At 49.0% G+C, this 13785-nt stretch overlaps 1 protein-coding gene across 1 annotated transcript in view; it reads left to right on the top strand.

Moving 5' to 3' along the window:
* The window catches only part of CTPS1 (CTP synthase 1), a 1052426-nt gene that overhangs the window by 481467 nt on the left and 557174 nt on the right, over nucleotides 1-13785 (top strand). The gene's annotated exons all lie outside the window — the stretch shown is intronic.

Raw genomic sequence — 13785 nt, 5'->3', positions numbered from 1 at the left:
ACTCAGTTCTTGTCTACAGTGATCAGTTCCAACTACCATTGTCTTGACCTATTTTGGGTTAGCCTTGAAACAATCCTGGTTTGGTAGTTATGGTGGTGATGGTGGTGCTCTGGTTGGTCATGAATGGACATGGGGATGATGGAGATGCCCCACCTGTACCATGGACAGGACATGGTCAATGGGGAGGGAAGTGGTTTGGCTAACAAGCAGATATTCACAATCCCTAGTCTTCCTTGGGGTCCCACCTCTGTCTGTAGAGAAGATGCTTGTTATTTGGATACGGAATTGGATGTGGCTGGACTCCAAACCAAGAGCTCTGCAGAGTAATCAGGCCCTGCTCAGACCTGTTTTAGATCCCCATTTCCAAGTCTCCCTTAGGCTAAAATCTGATGTTGTGGGGTGGCCATTCAAGACCATACCACAGACCCAGCCTCTCCTGGGCCCTGCTGTGGGCTCCACAGACAGTACACAGTGTTCCCAGTCTCAGCAGTTTGTTCTCATCATCTCATGACATTTTCTACCTCAGCTCAAGGCCTTTTGTTGAGAGCTAACCTTGGATTCCCCCTGGTCTCCTTTAGTTTCCAGACAGCAACCTAGGCCTCTACCACCCTGGAATAACTGGATCCTTCTTCATTATTCTGGACTCAAACTTGGCTTGCAGGCTCTCTTGGGAGTGGTATCTATGTCTTCTGGATTTTGGGTTGGGCCTCCCTGATTAGGGGCTAGATTGTAAACCCTGCTGATCTGAGGAGGTGGCTAGAAGAAACTGAGATGGTCTTAGGGACAATTCATTTTGGGTATCTGAGCAGATAGACATAGAGAGGGGGTACCTGCCCTTTCCAGATCCTCTCAGGGTCTTAACTTATACCCTTCTTGGCAGGATCTGTGCTGGTCCCCTATCTTGGTCTCCTACCTGTCCTTGGACAAGCGCAATGGCATTTCTCTCCCGGCCATACACACTGCTCTCTTAGCTGACCTGCCTCTCTGGCAGTGAACATGCCCACTCCAGGGCCCAGCTGCACTCAACTAGCTACTTCACGCTGGGAGAACTGGTGGTTACTCAAATATGAAGATGTGCTGTGGTGTGTGTGTGTGTGTGTGTGTGTGTGTGTGTGTGTGTGTGTGTGTGCGCGCGTGTACCCTTCCTCCCACAGCTATAGCCTAAGGCTCTGAGTCTCAGGGCTTCTCTCTGGAACCTGGGAGGCTGTGCTGCCAGAAATGCCAAGCCCTCTCCAGCACCTTCAAATAGCTTCACTTCTGAAGGAGAGGGTGTGAACTCAGGCTTTTGCCTTTTGTGACATTGCAGCTGCAATGCTTTTTCAGATAAAATGCCCTATTGATCTCTGTGTATCTCTGGGAAATGAAGGTGCAGAAAGGACAAGCCTGTTTTCCTACCTAGGGTTCTAATCAGAACCCTTTAGAGTGCATGTGAGAAAAAAACCTGACCCAAGCTGTTCAGTAGACACCCAGCTGCCTTAGCTAGAGAGAGAACTCAAGGCTGAGTATATGCTTTATTCTATCCCTGGTCCCTTATGGTCCTCTAAACATAGCTGGGAGTGGCCCCTAAGTAAACAAACATCCACTGGCTTGCTCCTAGGACTGGTTTATTCTAGTCATTTCCTAGGCTCTCCATGTGGCATTAAATCCATATGCCCAGAGTGGTAATTTGCTTGTTAACACACACTTTAGGGGTCTCCTCCTCCTTTCCTTCACTTCCTCATTCCTGTATGAGTTTGCCCAGGATCACCTGCTATTATGGGTTGAATTGCCACCCCTACACTATTCATGCAGAAGTTCTAAGCTCAGTTGTGATTATATTTGGAGATAAGCACAGTAGGGAGGTAGTTAAAGTTAAATGAGGTCATAAGGGTGGGGCACTAATGCCATAGAATTGGTGTCCCCACCAGAAGGAGAAGAAATGCTGAGAGCTATCTTCTTTTTTCCTGTGCATGCACAGGAAGAAATGAGCCAGGTGAAGACACAGTGGGAAGGGGTCATCTCTAAACCAGGCTATGAGGTCTTGCCAAGAATGGAGCCTAAAAGTGGCTGGGTCTCCAACTTGCAGCCTGGGAGAGCTAGGAGAAAACAGCTGTCTGTTTGGTATTCAGGCCACCTAGTTTGTAGGGTTTTGTTAGGATCACCAAAACTGACTAACACAACAAGTGAATACTTACTCTGGAACCCTGGACTCAGGGTCCTGCTCCAGTAACTTCAAGTAAAATAGGCACCCAGTTTCACAGGGACTTGCTTTTCTGTAGTGCTGCAAGGACTCACAGAAGCATTTCTGACAATGCCAGCACTGGTAAGTGGTGGTGCCCCCACCCTCACACACACACACACACACACACACACACACACACACACACACACACACAGATGATAGTGATATAAAAGACTGGCGGGGGTGGGAGGGGGCAAGGAATCCTCTGTATCCTTCAGAGCAAAGCAAAGCAAAGACACGTGCATCCTGGGAACCAATATCCTTGCTGTGGAACACACCCAGCCAAAACACACACACACACATGCGTCTACCCACAGGCAGGAGCAAAATGTCCACAGTGGCACTATGAGTAATAGCTCTCAACTAGAACCAGCCTGACTCCCATCCTCAGTAGAAAGGATAAACAAAATGTGGCATTTCCGTGCAAAGAAATCCTTTACAGGGTCTGGAGAGATAGTACAGGGGTTAGTTAGACACTTGACTCTGGTTTGATTTCTGGCACATATTATGGACCCCTGCACTCTATCAGGAGTGGTCCCTGAGCACTGTCAGGTATTGCCCCCTAACCTAAAGAATACAAATGAACAAAAGGAAAAGAATCAAAGAACAGTAGACTATGGAGGAAGGGATCTGGAGCCATAGTAGAGTAGGTAGGGCATCTGCCTTGCATGCAGCTGATCCAGGTTCGATCCCCAACATCCCATATGGTCCCGCAAGCACTACCAAGAGTGATTCCTGAGTGCAGATCCAGAAGTAATACTTGAGCACTGCCAGGTGTGGCTCAAATGTGACCTTCTTCCAAAAAAGTAGACTATAGGAACAGAATTTTATGAAATATACACGTCCATTTTGAGTGTGGTTTGTCCACACTTTGTACAGATCAAGTTCTATTTTTTAATCTTTTTCTTTTTTGGCATCCACACCCACATCCACACCTAGTGGTGCTCAGGGCTTAGCCCTAATTCTGTGCTCAGGGATCACTGATGGCAGATTAGGGGATTATATAAAATGCTGGGGAATCTAATCTGGTTGGTCACATGCAAGGCCAGCACCCTATCCTCTGTACTATCATTTGGGCCCATGTTCTATTTATTTATCCTTTTACTATTGATGGCCCTTTAAGGAAGGAACCATCAGTCTGGAGTTATCAGAAATCATGCTACTCTGTACCCCTCTGTTGGTGAATAGAGGTGCCTTCTTCTCACTCTTGATCTAAAAGTGCACTGCTGGTCCATTGCTGCTCTAATTTCATTTTCCGTCGTCTGCTGTCCTGACATTCTTATGTTCTCTGTTATGCCTGTGGAGGGGGACCTACTTGTGGACCACAAGTGTGAGGAGGCTCTAAGAGTGCCTGGAGAGGGGAGGACCAGGCTGGGCTCTTTAACCTGTTGGCTCTGATCCCAACACTCTCAAGGTCAAAGGTCCTCCTAAGGAGGGTTGATACCACAGGCCCAACCCTAGCAGGCACACAGAGCAGGTACAGGAATGTGGTATGGGTGAGTCTCAGGGCAAGACCAGGTCAGACTGAGAAGGGCTGCAATAAACAGGGCACAGCCAAGGTTAGACTTCCCTGGTTGTGGAGTCCCAGACCCCTCCAGCTGCCAGAGCAGGGTTGGTTTGGTTTCCTCAGTGCCCAACTCTCTAGGATCCTGATGCCACTCCTATTCATTGCTGATTGTTTGCCAACTTGAGGCCTGACAGGAATTGAGGAGACTTACCTGGGCCAGGGTGCAGGATCCCATTATATATCCAGGAAGGATTGGAGAGGATGAGGGACTTCTCTGGGAGCTCAGGATTTAAGTCCACATTAATCTGCTCTGAGATCTAGGGCCTTTCCATTCCATGAAGTTGCCTGCTTAGGGGCTGGCAGTATAATTTATGGCATGTAAATAATTTAGATCATGTAAAGAAGGTCAAGCCTCAAAGTCAGGCTGTATGTCTCCCAAAGCTCAAGTTTTCCACATGAGAACTTCCCATCATGGCTGAGGTGTATTGGGGCGAGGACCTATTAGTTCCAGCTATTTTTCCTGACAGAATGGAGGAAGGGGAGTCCTTGAGGGGATGTTGAGACATTTTCATTCACTTCCTCTCCCCAACTCAGTTTCTGTTTGCACCATCTGATAGATGATGAGAAAATGGGCACTTCAGTGGGTGCATGTAGTACTTCACCCTGGTAGGATCCAGGCCTGAGGTGCTGGGAGTTGGCATTCACCCAGGTCACTTTTACCTTCGGGAGGCTAGACAGGTGTGCCAGAGCTGGGAGATAAGCTGGGACTCTCCTCAGCTGCATCACACTCTTTTTCCTGCTCTGCCTCTCACCGATGGTTTATTACCTGCCAGTTCCTCAGCCCTGCTTCCTTGGAACTGCTGATGACCCTGCCAGGCACAGCCACGAGTGATCTTGCTTCAGGGCCCTTTAGGAGCCACTCATAACCTCTCCCCCAGCTTCCATTTTTCTGTCCTGGGTAGGGGTCCTTGAAAATGGAACTGAACTAGGATTCGAAGGCAGGAAGTTCCAACACCAGGGCACCCCAAGATGCCTCTTGGGGACATGGCAATTGAGGCTGGGGCAGCCACACAAACAATTGGACAAGTGTAGGGAATTGAATGAGTGTAGCTGTAAATGAGTAAAGGGGGCACTGAATTCCATGTCATGGGAACCTATACGTGGGTGGACTGCCTGGCAAGGGTCCTGTGGTCCTTGGAGATGGGTTCTCTGCTACACCTGTGTTCTTGTGCTCACAATTCAACTGTTCAAATTCCAGAATGATGTCTGCACCGGTGGGAAGTCACAGACACATGCTAAAGGAAAGGGCAGTGAGCAGAGAAGGGACCTGGGGAACTTTTAGAGAAGGGGCTGGGGTTCTCCCCAACAGCTATAAGGAGTTATAAGAAGGGCAGGGAACCCTGCTCAGTGGGTGTGCAGAGCAGGGCAGCAAGGCAACAGGGGGTGGAGCCAAGAAGCTTTCCTTCCCTGCTGAGGCCAAGGGTCAGGCTGACTCATGGGCTGGGGCCCCCACAAGCCTCAGCTCTCTCTCTCTCTCTCTCTCTCTCTCTCTCTCTCTCTCTCTCTCTCTCTCTCTCTCTCTTCCCTCTTTATCTTCAACTTATTTTTTAAAATCAAAGAGTGACTACAATATTTCTTTTTGAGAAAGCCAGAAATTTTTTTTTTTTTGGTTTTTGGGTCACATCCAGAAGTGCTCAGGGGTTACTCCTGGCTCTATGTTCAGAAATCAACCTGGGCAGGCACAGGGAACCATATGGGATGCTGGGATTCGAACCACTGTCCTTCTGCATGAAAGGCAAAAGCCTTACCTCCATGCTATCTCTCCGGACCCTACAACAATTTTTTAAAGAATGTGATAACTAAGCCATGGCAGCTCCTGGTGGGCTGCTGGCCCCACAATGCTTCCAGCCTGTTCTCAGCCTGGGAGTTGACAATCTAGCCAGGAAGACAGAAGGATTGGAGCCTGGAGGAGGCGCATTTGACAGAAGTGGGGTGGAGGTGTGTGGGTCACCCTGAGGCAAGGAGGTCATCAGGCAGAGGGTGTGCCTAAGAAACCAGCGTGCAGGTGGGCAGGAGAAATGGCTGGGGGCAGGAGGGAGGCAAGCAGAGGAAAGCCGTGGATGGTTGGGTTGAATTTGGAGGTTCTTGCAGTAAAAACTCTGAGTTGGTAGCCCATGAGAGGAGGATGTGTAGGAGCTATTCAAATGCTGGACAGCGCTGGTTCTGAGGGCCAGTGCATAGTTCATCTCACTGCATCTGGGAGGCCAGCACTGTGGGGCCTTGGAGGGCCCTTCTGTTCCAGTGGGGCAGCTCTGGGGCCTAGAGAGCTCATGTGAACCTTCCAATTCTGGCATCAAGCAGATCTGCAGCACTCAGAGTCCGTGAGAAGTGGTTTCTCTGCCAGAGTCTCTGATGAGGGTAATGGGAGAGCACAGATAGAATGTAGTGAGAGACAGGGCAGACTTGCACCTAGACACCTCTTTCCTGGCACATATTTCAGTGTGCGTGTCCTCTGACCCAGCCACTTCACACCTGACAATCTGACCATCCTAGACAAAGCTGTATAAACAAAGTGTTTGCTGCCAGTTGTGTCTGTGAAAACAGCCAGTGGAGTCTTTCCCTCAGGCTCTGACAGGCAAATGGTCAAATAAACAATCTGGGGCTGGAGTTAATGCACTGCAGGTATAGTGCTTACCTTGCACAAGACCAACCCAGGTTCCATCCCCATGTGGTTCCCTGAGCCAGACAGAAGTGATCCCTGTGAACAGAGCCAGAAAGACCAAAAACAAACAAATAAAACTTTTCTGGGCCAGAGACCCTGTGCACAATTCCACAGGAAATTTGACGGGTAGAAAAGGGATTCTTGTATTCTGGGCCAGGAAGTTGCCAATGGGGTGAGAAAAGCAGATGAAGCAGAAAAAACTCACCTTTTCATTTTTTATTTTTTATTTCTGGGTCACATCTGATGCTGTACAGGGCTTATTCCTGTCTCTGGACTCAGGGATCACTCCTGGAAGAACTTGGGGGACTATATGGGATGCTGAGGAGCCATCTTTGTACTTGCCTTGCACATGGCCTCTCCATTTCTTATTTGAAAGTCTTTCTAAACATTAGCTATAAAACAAGTAATAGAACAAAGGTTGTAAGTGTCTCTCTTAGAGTGGGAAAGTAGAGTGCTTTACTTTTCACTCTAAATGTTTTTCTATTTTGTGTACTTTTTAAAGCTATAAGCGTTAGTGTGTATAATTTTATGCTCATAATAAAACTAAAAGCTTAAGATTTTGATTTTGCATATGAGTCCAGGGCCTCAGAAAGAACAATACTTGTGAGCTTCCATAGATAGGTCCATAGGGGTCAGAGATTTCTCTCTCACACTTGACTGGCCTTGCCTGCTGCTAACCTTGGAACCTCTGCTGCTCCAGAACAGGGCTTCAGAGTCACCCCCTAAATTGGTGAATGGAGAAATAAGTGGTTGTAGGCCAGTGAAGTTATATGATCCAGGACAATATTTGTCTGTCAAATAACAATTCTTTATCACTGGCTGTCCTGGTACTTCTGTTTCATGTAGAGGCCCTTTCTGGCACATTCTGGCACATTCTGACCCTGTTGTAAGAAGTGACCTCCCTTGACTGAGTGGCTTCTGGGTGTCACCTCTATGCCACTAGCTGTGAGTTCTGAAACTCATGAGTTTACCTGGATGGAGGAGCCAAAAAGCTCAGTGGTTGGAGTCTCCAGAACCAGACTTTTGGGTTCTAGCCCCCACAGCTAATCACATGTGAAGTGTGACCTCTGACCTCTGTCTAAGGAGCTGAGTACCTTCCTGGAGGCTTCATGAAGCTAAATTAACGTACTGAGGCCAAATAGAGTAAACCACCCCTGAATGTTCATCCATGGGAGGATGAAGAAACAAAAGGTACTGTGTCCACATGGGAAGAGATGAAGGCCCAATACAGGCTATGAGACAGAGGAAATGGAAACATTCAGCTTGTGAAAATAGGCAGATGCAAAGCCCAGAACAGGAAATTCCACAGTGCCAAAAAGCAGGAGTTGTGGCCAGGCTTCCAGAGGAAAATGTTGTGGGGAGGGAGTGGCAAGGGGGAGTTCAACTGATAGCCAGAAGTTCTCTAGGGGGGAAAGGGATGTGACAAAATGTTCTGCAACTAGATGTGGACTCTATAACCAAATATACTTAAAATCATTGACTTGAACACTTCAAAAAGAATGACATTATGGACTATGAAATGTCCTCCATGAAATATAAGGAGCAAAAGGATTAAAAATAATGGCCACAGGTGGGTGTGAGGGACCTGCATGGTATTTTTCATGGGTGGGAAATGAGAAAAACTTAAATATCCACCTGGGATAACAAATACATGATGGACCCAGCTTGTGATGCTATACCCTCTAGCCAATCTATTTTTGGTGGGGGCATACTTGCTAGTGCTTACGGCTTATTCCTGGCTCTGTACTCAGCAATCACTTCTGGTAGGGCTCTAGGGACTCTATAGAGTGCCAAAGATTGAACCTGGGCCAGCTGCTTGCTATATTATCTCTTCAGTCCCGGTTATGAATACAATCTTGTTGGGTGAAATTTTAAAAAATTAATAAAATTTAGGGTGATGCCTTTCACTTGAAGAGTCATAATCATAAACTCTTGGGAAAGAACTCAGAAAAATAGTTCAATTTGTACTTGTTCTTCCCTGAAAATTGGGAAACTGAGGCTCAGAGGGGTGTTCTGATGGGCTGCACTATCCTTTAGCCTGTGGGCAGGAAGAAGCGAGTCTTGGTGGCTTCAGACTTGTTTGTAGACTGAAATCTAGTCTATAGCTTGAGGTCTGACTAGCCTGAGGTCTTGTCTGTAGCCTAAGGAATATTCTGCACCTTGAAATTTGTCTGCAGCCTGAGGTCTGTTTGCAGCTTGAGGTATAGTCTATAGTCTGAGATATGTCTGGAGCTTAAGGTCTGATATGCAGCCTGAGGTCTAATCTGCAGTCTGAAGTCTAATATACAGCCCGAGGTCTGGTCTGCAGCCTGAAGTCTTTCTGCAGCCTGAGGTCTAAACTGCAAACTGAAGTCTAATCCCCAGCCTGAGGTCTGGTCGACAGCCTGAGGTTTGTGTGCAGGAAAGCTCAGATTTTTCTTTTCCCAGTGGTCCACCTTGGACCTCCATGTCCTGCAGCGGAAGGTAACCAGATTTTCTGAAGGAATTTGGGGGGGGGGTACAAGCCAGATTGTGGTGGGAAGACAGAATGGGGATCCCCTGCATGGTGACTCCAGAAGCCAGGCTCACTTCATCCTGCCCTGGGTATCATGGGCCAGGAGAGGCTCCAGAGGAGTTGGCTCAGCAGAGCTGGCTGGGCTACTTTGGTGGTGGTAGGGAAAGGGCCTACTAATCCCTCCAGCTCAGCTGGTTGGTTATGATGGGTTTTCAGGGCATAGACTAAATCCCTGTTCCCTTCCTGGGGTTTTGGATCACAAGACCCAGGAAAATTGGCCTCACTGAGTCTCAGTTTCTTGGTCTGGTGATGGCACTCCAAGGACCCACTTCTCAGCTTGGTCCTGAAGAGTCAGCACAGGGAGGCCTGTGGACAGGTCACTGACCTTGCTTGCTTGGTGAGCTGTGAAGGGCTAGAGGACATGTATGTGCCTGGAGGCTGGGGAGGAGCTCCCTGCCTGCTGTCCCCCTGCTCTCTCCAGCACTGAGTGATCGACAGGCTGGGCTGGTGGCGTGCTGGCAGGCCTGTCCCGGCAGCTGCTCCCACAAGGCGAGGCCCTCAGCGTTTCAGAGAATTAATTAGGCCGCATTCCTTTTCCAAGGCTTCTGGCGGGCCGGCACAGGGCCCCTTCTGAGCTGCTGAGGGCTCTTGGCTCAGGTCCCTGGCAGGCCGAGGCGAGGCCCACGCTGCTCTCCCTGAAAGGGGCTGAGGTGGGGGTGGGCTCAGAGCTGAAAGTGCTGGCCTGGGAGATGCTGAAGAGAATCCAGTAGTGGAGGCCAACTCCTGTCCATCCGTCCATCCTGGTGCCCCCTGCGGAACTACCTTCACTTGCTCCCATCATGGCAGAGATGCCATTCCTAACCTGGTCCCTGCTTCTCCAGAGATTCTTCCATGCTCTAGCCAGAATTCCCTCTTTCTCTCTCCCTCAATTATGGTGCCCTTTTTTCTCACTGTAGCACAAATGAACTCTCCCACTCACTGCTATGAACCAAAGAAGAGCCCAGTATCCAAAATCATCTCCTGTGCTGGGCTCTGCCTGTCCGGCTGGTATGACCCTAATGCTTTAATTTAGGTGGTGGTGGTTCTCTTGAGGGCCTTGATGGGGCTCTGGAAGCCCCCTTGCTGGGAACCCTGTCTCTGCATTGGTATCTAGATTTGGTCTGTGCTCAGGAAGGGCACTTCCTACTGCCATCTGCCCCTCTTCAGACTTCCCCATGCCACCACCTCTATTGTTCTCTATAAGAGACAGGACAAAAGTGCCTTGACTACAGAGCCTTCACCTCTGCTGCTCCCTGAGCTTGAGGCATTCTCTTTCACTCTCTCCCTTTATTGCACTAACTTCTTTGAGCTTGGCCTAGACATCACCTCTTCAAGGAAGCCTCCTTCTGCCATCCTAGTAAGCACATACTTGACTAGAACAGACATCCAGGACCACATGAAGTTCAGAGCCCAAGGTTTAAAACTCTGTTTAGTCAAGTTCTAGTTGTGTGCCTTTGAGCAAGTTCCAGACATCTCTGTTCCTCTTATAAGAAGGGGGATCGTCATCAAATCTGGGGCCCAGGGTTGCTGAGGGGAATCAAGGAATTAGCATGCAGAAACCACGGCTGCGCTCGCTCTGCGGATGTTAGCGATCATTTTGATCTTCCCACTTAGCAGTGTTTGCTTGAAGGGCTCTCCTCTTGGCCTGTGAGGGCAGAGGCTCCATCTATCTTGCTCACAGACTCTCCCAGAGAGAGGTGATTATTCATAATTGTTGAATGAGTGGATGGCCACATTCCAATGATTTATTGCCTTGATAGGCAAATAACTCTTCAGAAATGAAAACCCAGCAACCCTTCCCTATTGCGGGTGAGGGAAAGAGAGAGAGAGAGAGAGAGAGAGAGAGAGAGAGAGAGACAGAGAGAGACAGAGAGACAGAGAGAGACAGAGAGAGAGACAGAGAGACAGAGAGACAGAGAGACAGAGACAGAGACAGAGAGAGAAGAGAGAGGAGAGAGAAAGAGACAGAGAGACAGATAGAGACAGAGAGAGAAGAGAGAGGAGAGAGAAAGAGACAGAGAGACAGATAGAGACAGAGAGACAGAGAGACAGAGACAGAGAGACAGAGAAACATTTTGGGGAGGTTTCTGGCTAGCTACACTATAGGACTTGACCAGAAACTACACTATAGGACTTGACCCTTCTCCTCTCTGTCTGAGCATCCACCTGTGCATGTTACCTGCATAAAACTGGGCCATTCTATGCCCCCTTCTCTCATTGCCTGGTGTTACAGGCAAGGGAAGCACAAAATTAACTCAGAAACCACAGGCAAAACCCTGTGGAAAGGCAAGAGGAAAAGGAAAGAAACAGCCTTAGATGCCAGCTGCCTTCTTTCCAGGGTCCACTGCCCTGGCAATTTTCCTCTGCTTCTTTCCAATCACTCTTCACCCCTCCCAGACTTTTCTCAGACAGACCAGATACCTGGAACAAGGTCTGGGAGCAGGCACAGACTTCGGGTGTACATGACCCCTGGTGCCTGCAAACTTCTTGTCTGTAGAGCAAGGTGTGTCTGGGGTGACCCCAAAGGCCCTCCCAAGGGGCAGGTCTAAAGCCAGAGGCCCCTCTTCTGGCAGCAGGAATCCAGGAATCTTGCCCGTGGCTCTTCTCACAGTCCTTCAGCTCTGCTGTTCATCTGTGAGGCTGAACTTTGGACTCTGGTCAAAGTCTCTGGGCTTACCAAGCCAGCAATACCTCCCTGGGCCTCTGCAGATCTCAGATCTATCCACCCCTCTGCTTGGCCTCCCCAACCTTCACTTCATGATCTGGCCATTGACTGATACTTTGGGGTTTCTGGTATGGAGCAGAAATAGGCTGCTGAAATGCTTGATACCAGGCTTGGCTGAAGTCTGGGGGTGTGTTCTGGTATTGGATTGCAGGGACCAGACTGACCCATTTGTACCACCAAACCCCACCATCCAGCATGCATCATGTGCTCCCCCCTAAGAGCTGATGGTACTTAATTCCCTGCTTCCTGTCTTCTCCTTCACTCTAACCAGACCTGCACAGGTGATAGCCTCTCTCAGCTCCCCAGGTTATTTCTCTTTGTTGTTCCTTCTCTATTCCAGTTCCTGCCTGGATTCCTTCTAGGTTGTTCTGTTTGCTAGAACCTTCCTCACCTGTGGAGCAGTGAGCAGGGCCTCTTGGCCCTTTCTCTGAGTCCTCCCCATTCTGTGTTCCTCAGCTTTGGGCTGTCCCCTCACCTCACAGCCCTATGTCTGTCCTGAAACTCTTATAAATCAGGTGGAACCTACAGATCATCCCTGTTTGTACAACTGTGAATAGCAGCCCGTGGAATGGGGCCTCTTGTTTTTCACTTTAGACGTGGTCAATAAAATGAGGTTCAGAGAGGAAGGAAGTTGACTCAGGGGTGATCTGTGGATTCCATCACCCAAGTCATGGTCACACACACACATTCACACATACTCATATACAACCACACGTTCACTGTAGTCAACTCTGTTTAAATCCAGGCGCTGCCACTTCCTTGCTGTGTGACCTTTGACAAGCCCCCTGTCCTCTCTGTGCATACTTTTTCTCCTCTATAAAATGGTGATAGTACACATTGTCTGAGAAGGGTTGTGAAGACAGAATGAGTTTGCCTGAGTAAAGAGCTCATAGATGGAGGGTGTGACTGTGCCAAGGCCTCTCTCTGTGCTGCTTGGACTTCTCAGACAAAGCCAGGTTAAAGCAGTGTGTGAGTTGTTCACATTCACTAGTCACAGACGCTGGTCATTGCCTGGTCTGCCCAGCCTGAGGCTATAGGGCTGTATGAGAAAGGAGAACAGTTTGTTCCCAGGGGATCCCATAGAAGTGGGAGCCTTGGGTAGAGGAGTGTGGGCAGGAGTGACCCTGGCTGTTGGGGACCCACAGGGCTCAGGCAGGCTGTCTCTGGCTCCTGGGCAGTTCTCCTCTGAGCCCTGTCTGGAACCTTCCTAAGAGAGACCCAGGCCTGAGGTGATGGACCAATCAAGAGGTCGTGGGGGACTTTGGCTCCCCTGCAATACTTATATCTGCCACTAGGGTGGCTCACAACCTTAGTGTCCACCTGTACCTAACTGCATTGCCCTGACAGTGGCCCTGGTGGGGCAGGTGGTTGGAGCAGGAGGGGTCCTGGCATCCTCACTGTCTCAGCTCCTTCTCAACATGCTCTCGGAAGAGGTTCGGCCATCGGTGACTGGCCTAATGAATCTTAGGCTTTATAATGCAGGATGCCAAAGCTGCCGATGGCTGTGCAGGTATGTGATAGATAAAAGGCCCAGAAAAGAAGGGGGAGCAGCCAGACCATTAAGGGTAGTGTTGAGCAGAACTCTGCCATCTGCCTTTTCCCTCTGCTCCCCTTTCCTGTGAGAGGTTTTCCACCCTTCTTTTCACCAAGACGAAGCTCCCAAGTCCCTTTCACTGTTTATTACAAACACAAGTCCGCAGGTAAATAGTTGACAGTCTAAAAAAATACATTATAATAAATAATTGGAATTTTCCAAAGTTCTTAGAGCAAATAAGTTATGTACAGATAGTTTGTGAAACAAAGCAGGCCCCTCTCACCAGGACAGTCTCTAGCTAGGAATGCTGGAACTCGCGTTGGAGACCTGGAAAGGATGGATGGGGAATGGCCAATACCACCAGGGCTGGCTTAGGAATGAGTATCCAGATCAGTTCCTTGCTTCTGGTTGGCAGTTGTTGACAGGTTCTGCTCAAGAGTGGCATCCAGGTCAGTCTCACCCCACACAGTTCTTCTCAGTAAGCGGTGGGGCTGAAACCAGTGTGGGCAGTGGCACTGTAAACTGTGGTTACTTTCCCAGGCA

Source organism: Suncus etruscus, chromosome 6, assembly GCF_024139225.1.
Source record: "Suncus etruscus isolate mSunEtr1 chromosome 6, mSunEtr1.pri.cur, whole genome shotgun sequence".
In the NCBI taxonomy this organism is placed as follows: Eukaryota; Metazoa; Chordata; class Mammalia; order Eulipotyphla; family Soricidae; genus Suncus; species Suncus etruscus.
The sequence above is the reverse complement of the archived record's forward strand: the minus strand, read 5'-3'. Positions and strand labels throughout refer to the sequence as shown.